This window comes from Cupressus sempervirens, chromosome 2 (assembly GCF_028749045.1).
Source record: "Cupressus sempervirens isolate cs-2001-9-10 chromosome 2, ASM2874904v1, whole genome shotgun sequence".
Classification (NCBI taxonomy): Eukaryota; Viridiplantae; Streptophyta; class Pinopsida; order Cupressales; family Cupressaceae; genus Cupressus; species Cupressus sempervirens.
The window spans coordinates 177,794,404-177,816,266 of NC_143119.1; the positions used below are offsets into that span (position 1 = coordinate 177,794,404).

The 21,863-nt window shown below is 31.4% G+C and overlaps 1 pseudogene; it reads left to right on the plus strand.

Moving 5' to 3' along the window:
• Window positions 1-21,863, plus strand: part of LOC149571645 (putative glucose-6-phosphate 1-epimerase) — a 38,078-nt pseudogene that overhangs the window by 12,893 nt on the left and 3,322 nt on the right.

Sequence of the window (21,863 nt, forward strand, 5' to 3'; positions counted from 1 at the left end):
AAGACATTACCACCTTGGTCTTCTTATTCATCAATCCATTTTTGTAACTCATCCTCTAAAGTTGTGGCCTAAATAGGCTATGTAGGAAAGGAGGGTGGTGTTATGGTGGAGCTTATTTTTTGCTCTACCTCTGTAGCCCTAGTGAGGTGAGTCCTTTGACTCAAGGGAAGGTTATCCTCTTCATCTTCATCATCCTCTTCTTCCTCTTCTAGACTATCTTTTGGGATTGATGGAAATAGAATAACCTTTCTTATCACCTTTTTTCTTCATGTCCTTTTAATTGAAGCCAATGGGGAGGCTTCTTCCTATTGTGTAGGTGGAGACACTTCCTATGCTTCTACTACAACTCCTTGCAAGTTTGAAGTGCACCTTACAATGTGTGGAGGTGAGCTCATCAAAGACTTTGACAAAAAAATTAGATAGGAGAAGGGAAGGGGTCCCAAGTTTTTATAGGCCTAGTATAGAGCACACCTTTGGAGGTGTTCACCTATGCATGTGTAGAGGTGTGCACTTCACTAGTAGACTATTGTCAAATAAATGACTATGTGACAAAAACTATTAGTCACAAGACTAAATCTTTTAGTCATGTGACTAAAACTGATCAAAATCTAGTAATGTTTTACAATTTCAAAGTGACTATATAAATGGTCAGATAAATGACTAAACAATTGGTCACTAATAGTTAACCACCCAAACAAATGACTGATTAAATGATTGATGTTTTTCTTATATCATATTAATACATTCTTTAAGGTTTTTTTAAACTTTTATTACTCATGAATGAATCTATCAATACATCATTATCAATTAACTTCCTTGAATGTCCTCTTAATTAATATTGAACTAAAATAAATGAAAAATCACCCCAATTTACAATCAAAATCCCTAAACTTTATATATAAACTCCTAAAGAAAATAAAAACCATCCATGCACTCAAAAGAAAACCCCAAGTCTATCTCTACATATCAAAAATATTAATTATCAATTAAATATTTTATAATCTTGACATATAATTTCTATCAAATGGATGCAAAAATTAACAAAAACTAGAAAAAATCTTGTTTTTATTTTACAAGAATTCAAAGTAATTGTAATAATTCATTCAAATTGATAAAAAGCCCATAGAAATTAAGAAATCTTCATTTTGTATACCATGTATAAATTATTGATCATTTCTAATAATGTTTATTTAATTCATAACTAAATTATAGACTAGAATTTTTTAATATTTTATGTATTAGAATTTTCTAGAATTTTTAATTAAATATAATTTAACAATTATATCTATATTATTTAGTTTTAACATATAAATTATAATATAATAAAACAATAGAAAAAATATTTTTTTAATATAATAAAATCCTATTCTCAAATTTTAAGATAATAAACTATTTTTGTATATTTAAATTAATACTTACTAAATAATATTATGCTTAATATTTAATAAGAATTCATTTAAGCATTATAAATATCATAACCATTTTCAGTTAACAAAAAATTTTCACCCAAAAATCCCAAAAGGTCATTTATTTTTCTTATACTTTTTGTGTTATGAAACTTGCTTGCTGCTTCCATAATAAGTAATCACTCATGTATGCCCAATATAACTAAACATATTGCATGGAGGGTTTTGCAGCTCAATTTAGGAATGGAGATACTGCGAGTTAGATTCGATACCATTGCTTCACCTCAAAATATACATCAGACAAAACAAGTTGTTTCTAAAACTCTTAATGTAGATACTTATCATTTTTATTTTCAATGTATGCAAAAAGCCTAGAGAATTATTAGAAGGGCCATTTTTTGAGATCATGAGAATGATAATTTTGGTGCACCATTAGGGTATAGGCATTTTGACACAGCAGTTGTCTATGGCACATAACCAGCCCTCAGAGATGCTTTGACTGAGGCTTTTCAAAGATGGATTATAAAGATGGATGAAGTCCTTGTAACCAGCAAAGTGTATGTTGTTGATCATAATGGTCCTATTTCTACTCTAAAGAAAGCTTAAAGTATGCCCTTTTTTGGATCCATTCATTATTTCTTCTGTCTCATTTCTTAATAGACATTATTTATTAGATTAATTTTCCTTCCAAATTGGTTGATCTACAAAAATTTGCAGCTAGAATATCTATATCTGTATCTCATTTAGTGGCCTATAAACTTGAGAAAGGGGTTCCACATCCATCCTCTAAAGAGGAATTTTTACCATTAGATATAGAACCTATATGGAGGGGAATGGAGAAATGCATACAACTAACTAAATCTATTGGTCTAAGCAATTTCTACTCTAAGAAGATTGGTGACTTATTAAGCTACACTGGGATTCCTCTTTCTTTATCATGTTCAATTATATTGATTCTTCTTCTAGTGTACAAAATGAATAATCTCTTTCAAGAACCTTTGCATGATGCAATTTGAGCTAGTTGATGCATGCTATCATCTTCTGTCCATAATAATTACAAATTACTAGTCATACTTATCCCCCTAGTGTTCCATTTTTACAAGTAGAATTATTTGCCTTGCCACCAACATTACTTCCCAACACCATTCCTTACACAAACAACTAAATTTCAAAGTTACAAACATTTTCATAAGAATTTTTTTAGGGATAATCAAATGCAAAATCTTCGCATTAAAAAAAAAAAACCACAGGAAACAATGGAATAATAAAATGGAGTGATGGAAAAAAATAACTCTGAGACACAAAAAAATAATTCAGACATACCTTTTAAGTGCTTCCAAAAAACTCACCCTGTGAAAACTAAGAGTTGTTCAAAATGCCACAATTGTAGGAAATTTTGCCAATGTGTGAAGGAGTGAGAGATAAAAGAGTGAAACTTTAAAATATGTACTTGTTTCTTTTCCTTGAATCACCAAAGACTATCATTTTGCTATGGTTGGCAAGTTTTCTATATAGATTCATTATTTTTTGACAAGCTTGTCACCAAGAAATTGACATGGTTTTTTAAAAACTCACCCATGTTTTTGGTATAAGCTTGGTAGCTATATTTCTCCAAAGAACTTGTCAATCAGGGGAGTTTTTGGTGAGTTTTTAATCCATTTAATTATGTTGGAACTATGATGCCTAGTTCATATTCTACTTTATAGCTATCTATGTGATATCTCATGTCCTCAGCCTGCAATTTCTATGGTATAATAAAGTTGAAAAATAGAAAACAAAAGTGTATCCATCTATAGTTTTCAGCTTACAAATTACCATGGTTTTCAAATGTTTGACATTTTTTTTAGGATGACATACACTTTTTGGTTTTTGTAAGAGTCAAAGACCTATGGAATATGACATTACTATTTTCCCCCTTTTTATTTGGGGAGAAAGACAAAACTCATTATTAACCTATTTCAATCTTATGTTCTTAACATTTTTCATCGACAATACTCTAGGCTCAATGGGTACATGTAGGGGAGGTCTCACTCACACTAGGCCCACATGTTACCTTTGTGACCCAGGCCCTAACTCAATTTTTTTTTGCATATTTTAACTATGCTTTTTGATAAGATTTTTTCAAACCCAATAGTTGTTTATAATTCTAAACTTTCACTTACCTATATTTGCATCTTAGGTTGTCTTCAAGCCACTAAAGCTAGTGAGAGGAGGGATTGATATCTATTTTCCACTGGTAAGCATTAATTTTTCTTGTTCTGCATTAGTTTCAAATCTCAGTAGTTCCTATTATGCTAATTTTTTTTTATTTTTTACTAATGCAGTCAGGGAATCTTGGTTCATTGGAGACACATGGATTTGCAAGGAGCAAAGAGTGGGTTATAGATCTTGACCCACAACTTCCCCCTGCTAATGAAATGACTACAATTAATCTACTTTTGAAACCTACAAAAAAGGATATGAAGATCTAGCCAAACAAGTAATCCCAATTCTATACAAGTGATTTTTACTTGAAATATCCTTAGATATTTTAGGCCATATTCCTAAGGAATTTGAAAATCATAGGCAAGGCATATAATCTTACCAGTCATTCTTACATCTCAAATCAAAATTGATAAGTTATATTTCATAATATTTTTAGTTTTTCCCATCTAATATCAACCTACTCTTGCAATTGTGTACAAGTGTCAACATGACTACTACAATTTTTGTATGTTTTTTCATCTATGTAAGTATAGGCATGATATATACGAGAACCCCAAACTGCATCTTGTTTCTTATGCTTAATCTACTTGAAATAGTGATGCACTGTAATTTCAACTATTTCAACAACCTTTTTCAATTCTAATAAATAAAAGAAACTATAGATATACTAAACCCTTGGGATCCAATTTTTTTTTGTTTTTGTTTCCTCTGATCAAGAATAACCCTTAAATTCATTTCCAGGATAATGATTTTAATATCTATGGTAATATTTGTATAAAATAATATTCTCACTACTTAATAATTTTTTTGCAATAATGGAAGTTTTGAACTAAGATTGAAAGTCACCTTAGGAGTAGGGAAGCTTCAACTAACATCATGAGTGAGAAATACTAACAACAAGCCTTCACCTTCATCTTTTCTTTGTAGAGCTATTTGTCTATTTCTAATATCAAGTACTTAGTGTTGATTGTTCACACTTTTATCTAAATCAACACAATTCTACTCTTAGTGTAAATTCATCTGTAAATTGTTTTATGTTTTGAGCTTTAGCACGACCAAACTCTAATACTAATTAAATGGGTGACTTCTAAAAGGATGCAATGTTATATATTGCCTTTCATGTTTCAGGGCAACTTATTTGTTGTATTTAAATTTGCAAAATCTTATATAATTACATGCCCATGTTTGATTTATTAAGTTTCAAGTGATGTGTTGGTTCAAGGATTGGAAAGATTGGACTATTTTGATAATCTTCTAGACTGGTAGTGCTTCAAAGAACAAGCAGATTTTATTACTTTTTATTCTAAAGAAACTTTGTTACTTAAGATAGGGAAAACTACACAGTTTGTTCTTCATTGTAAGAATTTTAGGAAAATACTAACTATAATTGTATGTTGTTTTTAAAAGGTGGACCAAATCTACTTAAGCACCCAATAATCACTTACATTTATTAATCATGAGAAGAAAATAACTTTTTTCCTTCACAAAACTAGGTGTCCTGATGCAAGTAACAAACTCATTGCATTAAACTTATTATAATCATTGTTAAGATTACTCATTGTTAAAGAGTTTACTCAAATGTGAAGTGCCCTATTGGGTTTTAAGTCTATTAATGCCAAATGGGTAAGATTGTATGGTAGTCTTAGGAAGTGTGTTTCCCTTTGTTTTAAGTTGTATACACTTGTAATTTGTCATGGCCTCCACCCAATGTTTATTTGTAGGAGCTTTTATTTTGTCCTTTTTATTCTAGCTTCTATTTCCACATAGGCAATGCCTAATTGTATTGATTTAATCATTTGATGTGGTAGTAGTAGTGCATCTATTTGATTGTACTAATTTAAAATTTATATAGTGGTATTCAAAATATCATTCCAGTTTGAAAGGGAAAAGAGTGAACAATTGTTCCCAATATCATTCTAAGATCTAATCGATCATAGTTTTATTTGACAAGTAATAGGAAAAATTGTGGCAGCAATTGGTCTACCAATTCAATTTATTGCATGCAATGTGTTGTGCTTGATAGCATAGGTTTTCCATTTAGTCTACTAGGTCTTTATTCAATGCACATGTTTAATTATTTTTAATATTTAGAAGAAACCATATTTAAAGATATGGATAGAAATTTAATTCTCACACTTTAATAACAAGGATTGCAATTCTATATCTTTCCATGGTTATTATTGGTTATTTTATTTGTGTTAGTTTTTATATAGTCTTTTTTTTTAATAGATAATCACTGAAGCCTTGAAGCCTTGATTATTTATCATTTATTTATTATTATTTGTGAAGACTAATTATTACCATTAATTAACTTGAGTAGTTTTGAACCCAAGACCTCCTGATGAGAGGCTCACAAGTTACCATTGTGTGGTAGGCTCTTGCCTTATTTAGTCAGTTTGTATCTCTTTTGAAATCATTGGGTTTAATAAAATTATCATTCCACTTTGAAAGGGAAAAGAGTGAACAATTGTGCCTAATATCATTCTAGGATCTAATCGATCATTGTTTTATTTGACAAGTAATATGAAAACTTGTGGCAGCAATTGCTCTACCAATTCAATTTATCATATGTAATGTGTTGTGCTTGATAACATGGGTTTTCTATTCAGTCTACTAGGTCCTTATTCAATGCATGTGTTTAATTGTTTGTAATATTTAGAAGAAACCATATTTAAAAGTATGGATAGAAAATTAATTTTCACACTTTAATAACAAGGATTGCAATTCTATATCTTTTCATGGTTACTATTGGTGTTTTTATTTGTGTCAGTTTTTTTTGTTTTTGTTTTTGTTTTTGATAGGTAATCAGTAGATGCCTTGATTATTTATCATTTATTTATTATTATCTATGAAGATTAATAATTATCATTCATTAACTTGAGTAGTTTTGAACCCAAGACCTCTTGATGAGAGGCTCACAAGTTACCGTTGTGTTGTAGGCTCTTGCCTTATTTAGTCAATTTGTATCTCTTTCAAAATCATTAGGTTTACCAATTACCAACAATAGTTTGATAAAAAAAATGGCATCACAAGAAGACCAAAGATATGTTGGAGAATATTTGAGGCACAAATGACAATGAGGCTTACTACCACTTGCAAACAATTTTATCATTGAAATACTTGCTTCTTAAAATCCAACTATTGGTTCCAAATTTCCTTACCCAATTTTGGATTGATGTAATGAATTTATCCACCAAGATATGTGGATTTTTTTAGGGTTTATGGCAAAATGATGATAAGAGGATTTTCAATGATATCCATTATAGATGGAATCCAAAAATATAGATTTGGAAATCTGATTTATATAGATACAAACTTAAAAATTTTCTAGATAAATAGAAATCACTATAAGATTCGTATAAGAAGCTACCTTATTCTCAACACTAGTTTTTTTGACCCACACTCTAGCTTTCCAATTTATGTTTCAAATGTTATAATAAATAGTCAACACACTTAGAAATAAAGTTTTTGTAATTACAAGAACCAATATGCATGAGTGTATGTTCAAAGGTTTCCCTACCTTCAAAAATTTCAAGTGCATTTTTTGATTCTGACTTAAGCTATTGCATTTGGTACTTTTAAAGTCATGCTTAACACATACAAATCCTTTTTCTTGCAAGTGAAAGAAAAATTTCTTTTTAGCATTGGCATTCATGTTTCCAATCTTGTAAATTTTTTTAAAAAGAGAGTTGGCATTCGTGTTTCTCAGTGCATACAAAAAAGTAGAGTGAGACTTCGAAGAAATGTTTGCCACATATTCATTTGATGATTGAAATAAGGTTAGGCTAAAGAACATCAAGAATTTTTATGCTTTAGAGAAATACTCTTGAAGACATTTGTCCAATTGGGCTTGGCAAAGTGTGTGTGAACCTATGTAAGATCAAATGAATCAATTATAAAACATCATGACAATGATCTTTCAAGTAGCTTTTTATGGAAAAATCTAGATATTTCCAAAATTTTTTCCCTACTTTGGTTCTATAAATAATATCAACACCATGCTTGGCATGATTAAGAGCTTTCAACATAGATATCGATGTTGATTGCACATCACTCTTTTCATAGATACTTGTGCAATAGTTATGCAGCTCAATTACTCCCAGCAAGTGATTCATTCCATTCTCCATTGAATAATTTTATTTCAAAAAATAGATCTATATATGTAAAATCCTCTAGCTTCATACCTTCTAATTTATTTATGCCACTTATTCATTATTCCTTTAAACCATTCAAATGACCCTTTCTCTCTCATGACCCAATAAAAGCAAGCATAGGCTACATTGAAGGGTTTCTTCTTTTGTCTCCCAATATTCTTTATATCCTTTAGCTAAGTTAAGGAATACAATGAATTTCATCCATGAAATTCAAATTTCAAAAAAAATTACTCTTTCTAAACTTTGGTCAAACTTTATGATATTTAATATAATACCATTGTTTGATATAATATTATTTATTTTAAAATAGTATTGAGTTATTTAGTTCAATTATTTGGCAATGCCAATCTACTTTGACAATTTTGTGGATATTTTACCTACATTTAAAAATAAATAAATTTAATGTTATTTTTTTTAATAAAAATATACCCTTGTTGAATTTTATTTGAATTTTATGATCGAAAAACTTGACTCTAAATTCAAACCTTGTGACTTAGCCCTTTAGATGTCACATATTCAGAAGAAGAAAAATTCAAGGATTTATTCAAAATCATAGTGACATCTAAATGGAACTTACTCTTTCTTCTTCTAATACTTTCATGTGATTAACAATGTCCTTGTATCTAGCTTAGAGTTTGGTTTGGTGTGGATTAAACATTAACAAATTCCCTTAAAAGCTTATAGATTTTTTTTGAGGTGTTACATATTATGATTTTGGGTGCAATTTTCATGTAAAAGTCATCCCCCCCTCTTGTCCAACCTATCATCTTTCTTGAAATTAGGCATAATCACTCCATTCTAGATTTTTTTTTTCCAATTTAACTAACATTCATTATTATCTTTGGTATACGTATTGCACCTTACTAAGGTGCAATTGCTAGTATTTATAATGATACATGTTTTTTCTTTTTTCTTTTAAATTAAATTATTTATTATTATATTTGTAATATTAAAATATTGACTTGGGATAAGGTTATAATCATATTTTAATATTTTATGTTAATTCTATTCATCATCTTAAAATAGATGATTCATAGTCATATTTGTAATAATCAATTACATTATTCAATATTATTAACAATATTTTCTTTCTTTATTATAATAATTTGAATAATAATATTTCATAGTGCATTATTATTTATTTGATTAACATGATTATTATTATGATTATGATTATAATTAATTTAATTTTTTGTTTAACTTTAGGCTCTATTATCATTCAAATCTAGCTCTAAAAAGGGGACATTACACTATGGTCAAGGATATGAAGTTTATGGTTATGATCAACCATCTCTGGATCCATCAATGTATGGTTCTAAGGCTCACCCTATAATCATTTGTATCTTTTTCTGAGAAGTTAGCACAAGAAATAATACTTGTGTGTGGCCAAAGTGCTCTAGATTATATTTTATAAGAGTCAATCACTACAATAATTTAGGTAAGTATAATTGACATGAATATAATTTTAAAATGCTTGAACAAAAGAATTAAAAAATTTTAAATTTTTATTGATAAACATTTAGATTGTTGTTTTTCATAAGAACTAAAATATGTGTTTCTTAAGAAGGATATAGTGACCATGATCATGGTAGATCTAATGTTGGGAAGACAACTTTGACAATTTTTTGCATTATTCTTTAAAGGGTGCTAGCTCAAAGGAAGAGCACCTACTTTATAAGTAGGAGGATGGTGGTTCAATTCCATCTAGCCCTAATATGACTAAATTAATATTTAAATAAACTACCAAATATATTACCAAATATATTACCAAATACATTGTCAAATATACCACCAAATAAACTACCAAATTTACTACCATATATACTACCCAAAAAACTACCAATATATAAAACCAAATATATGATCAAATCAACTACCAAATGAACTACCAAATATACCACCATACATACTACCAAAATAAACCAAAATTAACAAATAACTAACATATAAACTACAAAGTAACAATAATAAATGACTAAATCAATGACCCAATCAATGACTAAAATAATTTAGTCATAAATTTGGTTGGGAGATAAATGTCCAACAATAAACTACCACTGGTCACATGATCAAAATTAGTCACATATCTACAATTTTTAGTAGTTTATTTAGTAATATATTGTTGTTTTTGTACTAGTGCTTCCAAAGGGAAGTGCTCCCACTAGTTGACTTAGTGCACTAGTGCACCTTCAAGGGTATGGTAGGTGCGCTAAGTGCGCAAGTGTGCCCCTCTTCATAAAATTTGACCTTTTTACCTTCAAAATTTCTAGTTCCCAACAAAATGGGTTTTCCAACAAAGAACCAGACTAAGTAAGAACACTAGGTAAAACCCTAAAAAGACCCATACCCTAGGCTAAGGATTTGGAAAGCTAAAAAATATACTAGGGGGTCCCCATATCTAGGTGAAATGGGGCATGCATTGTGAAACCACAATAAATAGCCCCAACAAAAAGGGAAGAAATGAAAAAGGCATTTCTTCATCAACAAACATTCCTCTAATATGTGTCAAAACACCAACTGAATCCTAAATACTACAAGCATATTTCAAGTCACTTCATAGTCAAAACCTTAGAATCTTGAATCTCCAAGTTTAGTGTATGCTCAATGTATCCATTTTCTTCGACATCTCAGAATGCAATGTATCAAAAGCTTCTGACAACTTGGAAACAATCTTCCATCCTTCTAGTCCATTCATTGAGAATCCTTATGAAAGTTGTTTATCAATCTTTTATCTGACCAAATGAGAGAATTAGTCCTGAGGGCTCTTAATGGGTTATCACTTTTCTTTTGAAGTCCTAATTAATCTTCTAAATATTTTCTTCATGTAGCTAACATGTAACCATTTTAATCGTTGATGAAGCAATTGTTTTGATACTAGATAGCATATTTGGAGTGTGTATCCCTATAGTTTGATTACCTTTCTCAAACTTGATAAAATCCTTCATTTTTAACATCATTTTTCATTTTTCTTTTAATTTTCTTTCTATACCCTAACCATGCTTAGACTGTGTGGCCAAGACATTAGTGTCATTTCTCATATTCAATCTTTACTTGACATCCCTTACTTTCCTCTTTTAAGAACTTTATGGAGATCTCACACCAAAAAATGATCTTAGCAATTCCTTCAAGAAGACCCTTTTGTTTGAACTGATAGGGTTTGGACTATCCCTAGTTGCCATTGACCTTGGTTTGAAAACACCTAACATAATCGATCTTTAAATTTGGAAAGTTTTCAAAATTTTTTGATCTACAATTCTGAATTCAAGATAGAAAGTCCTTTATTATTGTAAGTATCATTGGTTCCTCAATTGGTATAAGAAACAAAATCATTTAAATGTTTTGACAAAGAAATAACTCTTCCCAAAAGCTGAAACCAAAATGTTCTAAATGAGATACATCAAGATAATTTTTTGAGTGCACATAATCCTTGGACTGATGCAACTTTGAAAGTAAACACACAACTATAAATAAACACACTTGTAGAAAGGAATTTTTATTTATTTTTGACCTCAAAGTAATGTTTCAGGAATTTCCCATTGACTAGCAATGGAACCAATTCCCCTTACAAGGAACTCCTCCTAAAAGTATTCTCTCCTAGAATTTTCACGATCTAATAAGGATGAGTCCACAAGCATTGAAACTTAGTGTGGCTACCTAACTTTTCCTTTGCCTTGTCCTAGAGAAGAACAAGGTTAGATATTCTAAAATATTTTATCATGGCCCTCTTTTCAAACCACCTCTTAATGAAAACCTAATATTTTTCCATATGCTCCAAAAAAACTGTCTCTTTCTCATCCATCTCAAAAAGATTCATTAGTCTAATTTGAACCTTGTTAGCATCTTCAATGTACCCACTCATGAATTTGAAAATAGGAATTCTAAGACTAAGTGGGAATACTAACCCTTGTCTGTAGACAAGTAGATATGGAGATGTTCCCAAAGCATTCTTGACCCTAACTTGGGCCATCCATACCACATATTTGAGTTGAGTATGCCAATCTTTAGGATTTTCCTTCAACAAACATCTTATTATATGTGATCAAGTTCTTATTTGTAGATTCAACCACACCATTTCCTTGTGGATAATAATTTAAAGAGAACTTGATAATAACAGGGTTTTCCAATGCCCATTGAGTAAGGAATATTGATGCAAAAGCTGGTCCATTATTGCACACTAGAAAGAATGACATCCCAAATATGGTAACAATGTGTTCTTCAAAAAAAAATATAACCACCTTTGTCATGCAATTTCTAAAAGTCTCCAGTTCTTCCTGGTGCATACGGTAATCAATAGCTATAAGAAAAAAGGTATGTCTATTTGATAATGGTGGGTTCATTGGACCAATGAAATCCAACCCCCACTTTGCAAGGGTGTGTACCTCAAACACTAGTTGTAGTGGCATTGTAGGATGTCTTTCTCTATTAGCACTATTTTGAAAAATGTGGCAAGTATACACATGTTCAAAAGTATCTTTGAAGATTGTAGGCTAGAAATAACCTAATCTTAAAATCATATGGGTCATATCCTCTGCTAAACCATGTCCTATACCATACCTATCATAAAATTGTCACAAAACTTCTTTTACTTCTTCATGTCCCAAGCACTTTAGCTAAATCCCTTCATAGTTCCCTTTGTATAATTTTCTATCATGTAACATGTAAGATTCACACTTCATTTTGAGTCCCCTACATTGTGAACTATTCATCGAATTAGGATACTAATTTTGTATAAGATAGTAAAAAATAAACTAGTACCAAACATCTATTATTATAACTTGGTCAATATCACCTTGAGATAATATAATCTTCTTCTGATCTTCCACCTCTATTTCACCATCAAATTGTATGCAAGAAAACCTAACCTATCAAGAGCACACATAAACAAGTAAACATTACTTGCACATGTATATCAAATATCTGAAACAAAGAAAAATACAAGTAACACTATGCTTGAATTTTACAACTCAATGCAACCGAAAGGAAATGTCCTCATGCAATGTCAAAGTAGCTCAACAAGGGTTCCCATAAGAGGTCTTGCTGGCATGTTTTAGATTGGAGGGATGTGAACGTGCTCTCCCAAACACAACTATTGAATCCCAATATGTGTCTAAGAATGAAATGCAAAGTGCATGAACTAACTAGATACGAAGAGAGTGTTTCCAACAATGGCTATGGATACAACCATGTTTAAAACACTCAAGAAAGTTGAATGTGGATGCAAGAAAAAAATGTTAACAATGCAAATGAAAATGAACTAGCAACTACCAAAGGTTAGTAATAATGCATAAAATCTCTAAAAGCTCTAGAACTATACTAGCATGGTAACAATGCAAATGAGGTAGACAAAAAAAGGCTTGAGACGAGGGCTCTATTTATGGGTTTGAGAGGGGCCTTAGGGAGTGGCATCTATATGGCATCCAAATAGGTGCCACAAGGGAGAAACATGGGCTAAAGGAAAAGTCATGTAAAAGTCAAAAAAAGCCTTTAAAGTTAAGAGGCTCAAGGTGTACTCACACATGTGTGAGAAACCTTGGGGAAAGAAGTGGTGGACGAAGGTGTAAAACTACCATTTTTGAGAGTTTAATGAAAGGAGGCTTCTTAAGCCTTATGTTTTTCACACATGTGTGAGCAACCACTTAGTTGCTAAAGAGGTGATTAAAAGAGGATTAGGATAATGAGGTGGGATTAATTAATGGATAGGCTTAGAAAGATGAGAGTGATGGGTTTAGATTAGGTTTTAGGATGGGATTAGGATTATATTAAATAAAATTTAACTTAATCATAGGATTAAAGAATTTAATAAAGTGGAGGGAATTAAATAAATTAAAATTTATTTAAAAGGGGATATATGGAGCACTATGTATTAAATAAATTTAATACATTAAAGCAGATGCATTTAAATTAAGTTTAAATACATTAGGGAAATGAACCTATTTAATTAAATAAGTAGAGGAATATAACAACCATAATTAATTAATAACTAATTAATTATAATGTCAAAGGAAATATTAAATGAATTAATATAGTGTTTGGGACAATTTTAAGTGTCTACACAAATCTAAATTTATTTTCATCATCGATCTAGTTATTACGTATCATTTTTTGTAATCCTTAGCCTCTTGCCATCTTCATGGGTTGAATCTCTAAATCAAATTCTTGAAGGATTTCCATCCATTTTCCTTGCCTTTCACCTAGTTCATTTTGCATCAGTAATGTCTTAACAACACGATTAAGCACAATCACATATACCTTACTCCGTAGTATATAATGGCAAAATTTCTTTGTTGCTTAGGTTAAATAAAAAGATTTTTTATTGAGGTTAGAGTAATTCAACTCAACATTTTTTAGAGGGTAACTCATAAAAGAAATGGGCCTTTCATCTTCTCTTTCCTTATTCTATGTAAGAATTCCAACACATGAATGTTCTAAAGCAAAAGAATATATTTTGAAAGGTAGTCCATAATCTAAACTCACTAGTACTAGGGCTATGGAAATGGCCACTTTGATATTCTCAAATGATTTCTTAATCTCCAAAACCCATTCTATTTTTGCTCCCTTTTTGAGTAAATCATTAGGCAGTCGAATTATCTCTACAAATCTACTTGTAAACTTTCACACAAAATTTATCTTCCCAAAGAAACACTTAAGTTCTTTTCAACTGTGAGGAGGTTGCAACTTCAGAATGGCCTCAATTCTATCATGATCAATAGAGATTCTAGCTTCAAATATGATGTGACCTAGGAGCTTTCCTTTAGTAATCCCAAACAAACATTTCTTGGGATTGAGTGATATGCCATATTTACGACATCAATTGAATACTTCTCTTAAATAAGCAATGTGAGTGCTTTGATCCTTTGAAAAGATACTTAAGTCATCCATGTAGATGACTATACACTTGCTTATTAATCCCTTAAAAGATTCTTCCATGGCTCATTGAAATATAGCCCCTACATTAATCAGGCCAAAAGGCATTCTTCGGTAAGAAAAAGTTCCCAATTAGGTCAAGAAGGCCATCTTTAGCCTATCCTCTTTATCAAGAATTACCTATTTATATCCTAAGTACCCATACAAGAAAGACATCATCTTGGAACTATTAAAAATTTGCAGGACTTCATCTAGTGAGGGCAAAGGATAGTTATCCTTTTGAGACACTAGGTTCAAATTATGAAAATCTACACAAAGACAAATCTCTCTAGTCTTTTTCAGCATAGGAACCAAGTTAGCCACCCATGTAGAATGGAAAATGGGAAAGATAATCATAGGATTCATTAGTTTCTTGAATTCCTTCATTATCAAGGGTTCAATAATGGGATTAATAGGTCTTTACCTTTGATGGAAGGGTTTGGCATCTAGTTTCAATAGAATGTCACGCGTAATGATTTCAAGATCATATGATTTAGGCTCTTCATAGCTCAAAGAAATGACATCATTGTATTCTGTAAGCAATTTTAGCATATCTTCCCTTTCCTGAGCATTACATGCCTTTCTAACCCTTACCATTTTAGGATCTCCATCGGTACCCATATTATATCAATTGCATTCCTCAATCCCATTTTCTTTTACCATTATTTTGTTAACTATTGATTCATTACGAATAAAAATGTACGCTCCAACTCAAGCATCGCTTAGGGATAGTGTTGGTCTTCAAAGTTTAGGATCCCATATTCATCTTTACATTCATCATCCTTATGTTTTACATCTATAGTTTTATCAATCTCTTTTCCTTTAAAGTGGGCATTTCACATGATAAATTCAAGTATATGTTAATCATCTTGAAATACTTGGAAGTTTGTAATATTGTCCTAGATGGATAGGGCAGCAACCAACTCTACTAAAAATATTTTCAATTTTTCTCTCTCAGCTGGTTGTAATGTGCTAGTAGAGATGGTGAGGGCATCTACTACCATGTTTTTCCTCCTTGGAATGGACTTTATGTTCAAACCTTCAAAATCATCCATTAGATCCCATACTCTTTTTCTATAAGCAAGAAACCTCCTATCATTGCAAGAGTATACCAATTTCACTTGTCTTATCACTAACTAAGAATATCCCATGATTATGAGAGTTATGATTCCTTTCTCTAGTGCAAAAAGAACTCCTCAAATTAACACTTCATACTTTGTAACATTATTAGTACATCTAAACTGTAATTGATATGTTGTGTAGAAAGATTTACCTTTTGGGTTGATTAGCTTAATACATGTGTCAGCTCCTAATTTGCAGTTGGAACCATCAAAGTAGAGTATCCAAATAGGATTTTCTTTGGGCTACCTAGATTTATGCTTATTCATCCTTATCTTTTTCTTTACTTGGGCTTGAAAGGATTGTTTCTTGGGGATCCACTGTAGTCTTTCGTGGGGTGGACCTGATGATTTTCCATTATTAGTCCTTGATACTGGGGGCATATGTTTTCTTTGTTTGTCCTAAATTTCCCCAATTAATTTTGTGATTTTGTCCACTTTAGGATTAGGATGAATGACTATTGAATTCCATCCTTTTCCTTTTACATATTGTCTCCTTCTTTGGACTTTGATCATTCCTCATGGAGGAGAAGACAAACCTCCACCATCTTAAGAGGTATCATTGTATGATGCATTTAGATATTCAATTTCATTTTCAACTTTTTTCCACAGATTTAGATATATTTGTAGAATTTTGACTTTTTGTGGGATCATCTTTTGGAATGTTATCACTCTTTATTTCCATTATCTATGTTAATACTTTAGCAACTACTTCTTGGCAATGTGAACATTCAAATTCTAAGTGACTAACTTTATGCAATCTGTAGAATCTTGGTAGAAGTTGAATACTGGGGTCGACTTCTTCTCCTAAACATTGTAAGTTGGCCACCATGTTGTCTATGAACTATATTGTGATCTCTTGCTTTGGGAATTAAATCATGGATCTTCTATCTTGATCATCTGATATTTTACTTGAAGTTGTATCAAAAGCCATTACTTTGTAAGAGCTCAAATTTGATTATAAAAATGCAACCTCATTTAGTGCATTGTATACTATATTTCATTGTTTTTAACTTGGGCTGCACATCTATCATGATCTAATTATTCAACCCTTTCCATGGTAACCATAATTGAGTAAAATTTGTAGAAAACCATCCCCTTAGGCATTTTTCACATTCTCTTCTTAGTAGCAATTTGTATGTCTCAAGAATCTCAACCACATGTACATCAATGATGTCTTGAATTTGGGTTTCAATTGTCAGTTATATCTGAACATCTTTTAACACACTAATGACTTTTACTTCCATTTTATCCAGTTGTATCACTATTTAACTAGAAGGCTGAGGAGTGACTCCCAACCTTTGTGCTATTGATAGTGGCACAACATTACAAGAAGCTCCTAAATCAATTAGACAATTGTGAAGATTCTTCCCATATATTTTTATGCCAAGCAAAAATGGGGGAACCTCAACCTTGTCGTTAAACATAGTTGGCATTACCTTTGAAGCATTGACTTTTTGAGATATTTTCTTTTGAGGAATAGTATTTGTATTATGGGGTACCTTTGTATGATCAATAGTTTTTATCACTGCTTCTCACTAATGAGGATAGTTTTGTAGCATGTCAAACATGGACATGTTGGCCTTTGTTCATTTCAAATCTTCCACCACACTAAAAGTTTAAGTAGACCAAGCAAGATTTTTCAAGATTGTAGGCACATTTCCTTGATTCTAATCGTTTTGTCCTCCATACAAAGGCTTAAATGGTACCAAATTGTTACTCACTCTTAGATTGGGAGGAGTTAGTTCTAATGTTGGAGGAATTCCATCTATCATAAGTTCTTTTTTACTTCATAGATTGTAAATATTTTGATTGTCATTTCAAAAAGCAAGCATCTCTTCTGGTTGCATATCTAGTTCTTGATTGAATAGAAAAGAGAATTCTTTGTTGGCTAGTTGTTCCATTTCTATGTTATATGTAAAATCATAAGATTCTAGTAGCATAGCAATAAATTGCATGGGAGGCACATTATATTTTTCTTGTGAATTTAGATTCACATCTTGATTTCCATTGTAAAATGAACCATCATTGTTAGGTGAATTTTGACCATTGTCATACTAATTGATGTCCACATACTGAGCATTATTTTTATTGTTATATGCAGGAATGCTTCCATTGTTCATACGACTGTTCCATTGTCAATTCTATTTTTGGAAACTATTGTTGTGATCAGGAGGATTGAAATTATTTCCTCCATTATTGTTTCCTGCTTTGTTGTACCTATCATTATTGTTTGCACTAAAATTCCTATTGTAGTTTTGACTACAATTATTGTTCTTGTAAGGACCAGCATTGTTTCTTTGAAAGTTGTTATTTTTTCCTTGTGACAAACTCAAGAAAGTTAGCTCATTACTCATTTGAGACATGGTATTCTTCATCGGACCAAATTCAGAGGCAAAACTATTGTTTTCTTCAACAAAAGTTATTGCCTTTTGCTCAAAGAAATTATGTTTTGGAGGTTCATATCCTAGATATGTTATAGCTAGGATTTGCAGAGTAGGTGTCTACTATAATAGAACTGAATTCATTGGTATAAATTGTCTAGGCATCACAGATGCTCCAATAGGATATGTTGGCATCATTGTAATTGCTTGAGATGGAAGCATCAATCCTCCTTCATAAGGCTTGTCCTAAATCTTAAAGGTAATTACTTTTGAGAAGACTTTTTCTAATGTGTCAATATTTTCTATAGGAAGGCTTCTTAGGAAAATAGAAGTAAGATGGTCCATGGCATTTAGATAAATCTAAATCATAGCTTCAAATGGTATAGTGTATGACACTTCTAGCTTGCAATATGCCATATGTAAGTGATGGTTGAAGTGTGAAACCATCTCAGTTGCATCCCTTTTGATTCATATGAATTGATGATGTATCATAGCTAGGTTGATGAAAGTTTTGAATTGTTCCAAGAATAATTTTTCAAAAGCATCTTAGTCTCCAACACATCTTGGCGGAAAATTAAAGTACCAATTAAAGACAACTCTCCTAAAGAGTAAGGGAATAAGTGAAGAACCACATTATTGTTAGCAATATACTTTTAGTTGCAAATTTTGTTGAATACCTTGATGTGATCTTCAACAGTTCTCATCTCTCCATAAATGAACCTTGGGAAAAAATTCTTAGGATTTTTAAGAAGGTCTTTGAGTACAACTATCAAGTTGATTGGTGAGTCTACATCATCTATGAAAAAGGCCATTGGAGGATTTGGTGGAATAATAAGTGGTTGTTGTGGAGGTAGAATTGAGGAAGATGATGAAATGTTGAATGGAATTGGTAGAATTCAAGGGAATTATTTGTCACTTTGAGGCTTGCAAAAGTGGGTAAGTTCAAGGAATTCATGCATACCAGGTGAAGATCTTAGAGATCACTAAAATGGAGATGACAAATTAGGATCTTCTAATTTGCATCAATTCTGGAAAAAGCGCACCTTTGCAAAAGCACACTCTCAAAAATATGGTGCACCTTGGAACATTGCACACATCCAAACCATGACAATTCAAAAAAATTTCTAAACTTGTAAAAAACTTTAAAAAATGAAATTTCAAGTTTTTTTCTTCTATTCTAAATGGTTAGGTCCCTCCTTCTAGTGCCACTTCTATGGAGCTATCATTTTGCATGATGCTTAAAGACAACAATCCTTTCAAAACCGTCTCTTGAAAAGTAGATCTGGGATCAACTTCAAGGTTCTAGGTGATCTTGTGACCTACTAAAATCCACTTAGTAGAAGATAAATGTGAGTATTTACAAGGAGGGCTTTGTTGGTTCTAAAAAAATTAAGATAAGATGTTGAATCTACTTGCTATCTCAAAAAAAGTGATCACACAAAAAGAAATATATTTTTCTATTTTTTTTAATTTTTTATGAATGCAGTTTTAACTATGCAACTATAAGAATTCCTAAATCAACCAAGTGTTTGTAAAAGTGAACAATGAAGATAGGGTAACAAGAAGTTTAAGAAAATGACTTGAGAAAGTAAATCCCTAATTGATATAAGCATAGGGTAACACTTTCTTAATTCCACTGATGCAATTGTCAATTGGGATTCAATAACTATAAGATATTTCACTTTTCATCAAATTGCAAGGCCACAAAAATGGTGCTCATGGGAGACAAAAAGCTATGTAGGAACAATAGGGAGATCTCTTCTCCAACTAAGTATGTTAGTGAAATTTGTAAACACATAGAAAACACCAGAATTAAAAGATTTCTCAATCAAAATAATGCAACAAAACTATTGGCTCTATTACACTCCATGAACATACATTCACAAAATATAACACACTCAAGCAAGAATAACTAAACTCTGAATGAGAGAACCAATAGCATTTATTATTGAATCAAAATAATGGCTTGGGATACATGTTTAATTCCTCAATTTATAGGAAATTGTCTCCTTAATTTGTGTTGAGAGTGAGAGATTCCTCCATGCAAATATATCCTTATAAACTAATTAAAAAAATCTATTTATGTACAAACTGACTCTCTAACTTGTGCTAAGTAGGACTCCACCCTTATTTATATCATTTAATAGGTACATGAGCCTTTACATGTCTTAAAACAAAGAAATAATGAGAAAATAAGAAGAAGAAAGCCATTAGATGATGTAGGAGTCTCTTGAGATACCAAAAATAGAAGCTCAACCTTCTCTAGATGTTGGTAGGAGCTAAACTGTCATCAGAATGCACAAAAAGGTCTAAATTTGGAACTAGCAGTTAATATTCAATGCACCTCTAACTTCTTCAAAAAAATTTGGTGCACCTTTGCAGAAGTATACCTTGAGATAAGAACACCTTGGGAGAAGTGCACCTTGGAATATATGTCCAAAAAATGCAAAATTTTAACAAGTGTCAAAACTAAAATTCTAGCTTTTGGATTTTTTTCCCCTTCACATCAGAGCTATGTCTAGGTATTTGCTCTTGAATTTCTCTCTAATCTCCATCATCTAAAGAATCTTATTCATCATTTACCTTTTTTCGATAGTTGTCTATCTCTATGCAAGTCTCTACAAAATCTTCCAATTCCCCATCTAGTTCTAGCAATGCATCTTTGGTCTTAAATTCTTGTCTCATATCTTCATCAGTAGAAGCTTCTTCAAAAGTCTTCGAGAATAGCTCAACAACTACTTTCATAACCATAATTTTATCCCTTGAATTATCTTCAAAAATTTCCAAACAAGCATCGATGTAATATCTCTCTGCTTGCAAAACTTTCTCTTGGGTTTGATTCTTGAGCTTATGAATATTTGCATGTAATGTTCCTATTACTTTATAACCATCTACAATCTTTTTTATCCGATCATCTATCTTATCTAACTCATCTATAGTATATACATCCATCAACATTTGATACCTCTGACATTAACTATAATGCTTGGAAGTCTTTACCCTAGTTATGCACTTCATCCATTAGCCCAAAATCCTAGCTCAATAAAGCAACCAACTTATCTGCATTATTTTGCATGTGGTGTAGTAGTTTAAGATTTACTTGTATGATCAACACACCTTTCTCTTTAAAACTTTCTTGCCATTGCTAACAAACCTTGAAAAATGGATCTAATTGTATAGTCTCCTTATCCCTCTTATCAAGTGCCACATTTAAAGTTTCCTTGGGATTTTTAGGGCCCAACAGACAAACTACTTCATTTAAAAAACCTCTTAGGATTTAATTTTGCTTCTAGAGGTTTAACAATTAAGACACATCATGTTCTAAGTGCCTAAACACTTCTTTGATTCCCATAGTGATCATCAATTTTGTAGTATCCATAGTGGGCTTTCCAAGCAAGACCTCCTCGATTTGATAATCTTTTGGAGTAAAATCTTCAATATCTACATGTAGAGGAGGAATGGAAACATGGGAAAACAAGTCTTGATTTTGATAACTCATAACAAAGGCCAATGTTCATGCATCACCTACAAGTGGCTCAGGTTGCTTAAGAGCTTCAATTATTTCTATCATTCCTTCTTCCTCAATACAATACAACTACCTTTTATGTCTAACCATCACCTCTTTTCTCGACCATCTTGGAGTATCTTCCATCTAAGATTTATCCTTAGATGAAGAATGAGCTTGTATTGCTA